General features: G+C 66.2%; 1 non-coding gene across 1 annotated transcript; it reads left to right on the top strand.

The window, feature by feature from the left end:
• Positions 1-1834: 1834 nt before the first annotated feature.
• Positions 1835-1953, top strand: LOC141979383 (5S ribosomal RNA). The gene has a single exon (XR_012636799.1). It is a non-coding gene; the product is annotated as a 5S ribosomal RNA (ribosomal RNA).
• Positions 1954-5000: the final 3047 nt, after the last annotated feature.

Here is a 5000-nt window from a genome sequence, read left to right on the forward strand (position 1 = left end):
TGGTCCCCGAGGCTCATCTCTGGTTCTCACAGGTTCCGAAAAACCTGTTCTCAGAAATCTCCTCGCACCCGTCAAAATGAACTAGTCGAAAAATCCAACCGCCAATTTAGGGGGACCAATCTGAAATCCTATCCGACCTCCTGGTTCTCTCGGTCGGCCGAGGGCACTTTTGGCGACCCCATCCGGACTTCCGTGAGACTGCCGGCCATCAGGTCAACCCGTCACTTTGAATGGGGTTGACCTGATGGCCGAGCAGGGACTTAGACATTTTTTCAGCCTTTTCCTCGGGGTTGACCTGGTGTCCCGGGGGGACTTAGACATTTTTTTCAGCCTTTTCCTCCGGGTTGACCTGGTGTCCCGGGGGGACTTAGACATTTTTTCAGCCTTTTCCTCCGGGTTGACCTGGTGTCCCGGGGGGACTTAGACTTTTTTTCAGCCTTTTCCTCCGGGTTGACCTGGTGTCCCGGGGGGACTTAGACTTTTTTTCAGCCTTTTCCTCCGGGTTGACCTGGTGTCCCGGGGGGACTTAGACATTTTTTTCAGCCTTTTCCTCCGGGTTGACCTGGTGTCCCGGGGGGACTTAGACTTTTTTTCAGCCTTTTCCTCCGGGTTGACCTGGTGTCCCGGGGGGACTTAGACTTTTTTTCAGCCTTTTCCTCCGGGTTGACCTGGTGTCCCGGGGGGACTTAGACTTTTTTTCAGCCTTTTCCTCCGGGTTGACCTGGTGTCCCGGGGGGACTTAGACTTTTTTTCAGCCTTTTCCTCCGGGTTGACCTGGTGTCCCGGGGGGACTTAGACATTTTTTTCAGCCTTTTCCTCCGGGTTGACCTGGTGTCCCGGGGGGACTTAGACTTTTTTTCAGCCTTTTCCTCCGGGTTGACCTGGTGTCCCGGGGGGACTTAGACATTTTTTTCAGCCTTTTCCTCCGGGTTGACCTGGTGTCCCGGGGGGACTTAGACATTTTTTTCAGCCTTTTCCTCCGGGCTGACCTGGTGGCCGAGCGTCTCGCCGTCCGCGGCCGGAGCTAGAGATGCCCCCCCCCCCCCAGGCCAGCCTGCGAAGCCGCGGCCAGGATCGGGCCCCTGGAAGTCTGACTAAAAATTTTCACCGACCCCAAAAACGGTTAGGGGGGGCCTCATAAAGCCTCCGGAGCGAAAAAAAAAAAAACGGAAAAAAGGATCGGGCCCACCCGAGGCAGGGGAGTCAGTAAGGGAAAGGGGACGAGGCGGCCCGGAGCCGGGTGCCCGGAGCCGGGTGCCGGCGGCCAGGATCGGGCCCCTGGAAGTCTGAAAAATTTTTTTCACCGACCCCCAAAGTGGTATTGGGGGGGGCTCATAAAGCCTCCGGAGCGAAAAAAAAAAAAAACGGAAAAAAGGATCGGGCCCACCCGAGGCAGGGGAGTCAGTAAGGGAAAGGGGACGAGGCGGCCCGGAGCCGGGTGCCCGGAGCCGGGTGCCCGCGGCCAGGATCGGGCCCCTGGAAGTCTGAAAAAAAATTTTTCACCGACCCCCAAAGTGGTGTTGGGGGGGGCTCACGAAGCCTCCGGAGCGGAAAAAAAAAAACGGAAAAAAGGATCGGGCCCACCCGAGGCAGCGGAGTCAGTAAGGGAAAGGGGACGAGGCGGCCCGGAGCCGGGTGCCCGGAGCCGGGTGCCCGCGGCCAGGATCGGGCCCCTGGAAGTCTGAAAAAAAAATTTTCACCGACCCCCAAAGGGGTGTTGGGGGGGGGCTCATGAAGCCTCCGGAGCGAAAAAAAAAAACGGAAAAAAGGATCGGGCCCACCCGAGGCAGGGGAGTCAGTAAGGGAAAGGGGACGAGGCGGACCGGAGCCGAGTGCCTACGGCCATACCGGACGGAAGGCCCCCGATCCCGTCCGATCTCGGAAGGTAAACCGTCCCGGGCCTGGCTAGTACTTGGATGGGTGACCGCCTGGGAATCCCAGGTGCCGTAGGCAGCTTTTCCCGCTGCGAGCCAGCTCTCTCCTTTTCTGGGGAACAAGGGCAGGGTCGCCCTGCCAGGGGCCCTGGGGCTGAAGTCCCTGCCGGCCACCAGGTCAACCCGGAGCCTGCCCCTCTGCGGCCAGCAGGTCAACCCCATACCGGCAGGGGGTTGACCTGGTGGCCGGGAAGCAGAGCGGCCAGCAGGTCAACCCCATACATTCAGCGGGTTGACCTGGTGGACGGGAAGGAAAGCGGCCAGCAGGTCAACCCCATACTTTCAGCGGGTTGACCTGGTGGCCGGGAAGGAAAGCGGCCAGCAGGTCAACCCCATACATTCAGCGGGTTGACCTGGTGGCCGGGAAGGAAAGCGGCCAGCAGGTCAACCCCATACATTCAGCGGGTTGACCTGGTGGCCGGGAAGGAAAGCGGCCAGCAGGTCAACCCCATACATTCAGCGGGTTGACCTGGTGGCCGGGAAGGAAAGCGGCCAGCAGGTCAACCCCATACATTCAGCGGGTTGACCTGGTGGCCCGAAAGCAAACCGGCCACCAGGTCAACCCGGAGCCTGCCCCCGCGGGCAGGGGCCAAGCGGACCCCCCTCCGCCCGGGCTTGCCCTGCTCCGAGCCGGGGCTTAATCCCCGTCCGGCCACCAGGTCAACCCGGAGCCTGCCCCTCTGCGGCCAGCAGGTCAACCCCATGCCGGCAGCGGGTTGACCTGGTGGCCGGGAAGGAAAGCGGCCACCAGGTCAACCCCATACTTTCAGCGGGTTGACCTGGTGGCCGGGAAGGAAAGCGGCCACCAGGTCAACCCCATACTTTCAGCGGGTTGACCTGGTGGCCGGGAAGGAAAGCGGCCAGCAGGTCAACCCCATACATTCAGCGGGTTGACCTGGTGGCCGGGAAGGAAAGCGGCCAGCAGGTCAACCCCATACATTCAGCGGGTTGACCTGGTGGCCGGGAAGGAAAGCGGCCAGCAGGTCAACCCCATACATTCAGCGGGTTGACCTGGTGGCCGGGAAGGAAAGCGGCCAGCAGGTCAACCCCATACATTCAGCGGGTTGACCTGGTGGCCGGGAAGGAAAGCGGCCAGCAGGTCAACCCCATACATTCAGCGGGTTGACCTGGTGGCCGGGAAGGAAAGCGGCCAGCAGGTCAACCCCATACATTCAGCGGGTTGACCTGGTGGCCGGGAAGGAAAGCGGCCAGCAGGTCAACCCCATACATTCAGCGGGTTGACCTGGTGGCCGGGAAGAAAAGCGGCCAGCAGGTCAACCCCATACATTCAGCGGGTTGACCTGGTGGCCGGGAAGGAAAGCGGCCAGCAGGTCAACCCCATACATTCAGCGGGTTGACCTGGTGGCCGGGAAGGAAAGCGGCCAGCAGGTCAACCCCATACATTCAGCGGGTTGACCTGGTGGCCGGGAAGAAAAGCGGCCAGCAGGTCAACCCCATACATTCAGCGGGTTGACCTGGTGGCCGGGAAGGAAAGCGGCCAGCAGGTCAACCCCATACATTCAGCGGGTTGACCTGGTGGCCGGGAAGGAAAGCGGCCACCAGGTCAACCCCATACAGGCAGCGGGTTGACCTGGTGGCCCGAAAGCAAACCGGCCACCAGGTCAACCCGGAGCCTGCCCCCGCGGGCAGGGGCCGGCATACCCCCGTCCGTCCGGGGTCGCCCTGCCCCGGGCTCCGGGCTTAAGTCCCGAGCGGCCACCAGGTCAACCCGGAGCCTGCCCCCGCGGGCAGGGGCCGGCGGACCCCCGTCCGTCCGGGGTCGCCCTGCCCCGGGCTCCGGGCTTATTCCCCGTCCGGCCACCAGGTCAACCCGGAGCCTGCCCCCGCGGGCAGGGGCCAGGCGGAGCCCCGTCCGTCCGGGGTCGCCCTGCCCCGGGCTCCGGGCTTAAGTCCCGAGCGGCCACCAGGTCAACCCGGAGCCAGCCCCCGCGGGCAGGGGCCGGCGGAGCCCCGTCCGTCCGGGGTCGCCCTGCCCCGGGCTCCGGGCTTAATTCCCGTCCGGCCACCAGGTCAACCCGGAGCCTGCCCCCGCGGGCAGGGGCCAGGCGGACCCCCGTCCGTCCGGGGTCGCCCTGCCCCGGGCTCCGGGCTTAATTCTCCTCCGGCCACCAGGTCAACCCGGAGCCTGCCCCCGCGGGCAGGGGCCAGGCGGACCCCCGTCCGTCCGGGGTCGCCCTGCCCCGGGCTCCGGGCTTAATTCTCCTCCGGCCACCAGGTCAACCCGGAGCCTGCCCCCGCGGGCAGGGGCCGGCGGACCCCCGTCCGTCCGGGGTCGCCCTGCCCCGGGCTCCGGGCTTAATTCCCGTCCGGCCACCAGGTCAACCCGGAGCCTGCCCCCGCGGGCAGGGGCCAGGCGGACCCCCGTCCGCCCGGGCTTGCCCTGCTCCGAGCCGGGGCTTAATCCCCGTCCGGCCACCAGGTCAACCCGGAGCCTGCCCCCGCGGGCAGGGGCCAAGCGGACCCCCCTCCGCCCGGGCTTGCCCTGCTCCGAGCCGGGGCTTAATCCCCGTCCGGCCACCAGGTCAACCCGGAGCCTGCCCCCGCGGGCAGGGGCCAGGCGGACCCCCGTCCGTCCGGGGTCGCCCTGCCCCGGGCTCCGGGCTTAATTCTCCTCCGGCCACCAGGTCAACCCGGAGCCTGCCCCCGCGGGCAGGGGCCGGCGGAGCCCCGTCCGGCATACCCCCGTCCGTCCGGGGTCGCCCTGCCCCGGGCTCCGGGCTTAATTCCCGTCCGGCCACCAGGTCAACCCGGAGCCTGCCCCCGCGGGCAGGGGCCAGGCGGACCCCCGTCCGTCCGGGGTCGCCCTGCCCCGGGCTCCGGGCTTAATTCTCCTCCGGCCACCAGGTCAACCCGGAGCCTGCCCCCGCGGGCAGGGGCCGGCGGAGCCCCGTCCGTCCGGGGTCGCCCTGCCCCGGGCTCCGGGCTTAATTCCCGTCCGGCCACCAGGTCAACCCGGAGCCTGCCCCCGCGGGCAGGGGCCGGCGGAGCCCCGTCCGTCCGGGGTCGCCCTGCCCCGGGCTCCGGGCTTAATTCTCCTCCGGCCAC

This window comes from Natator depressus, chromosome 28 (assembly GCF_965152275.1).
Source record: "Natator depressus isolate rNatDep1 chromosome 28, rNatDep2.hap1, whole genome shotgun sequence".
Taxonomy (NCBI): Eukaryota; Metazoa; Chordata; order Testudines; family Cheloniidae; genus Natator; species Natator depressus.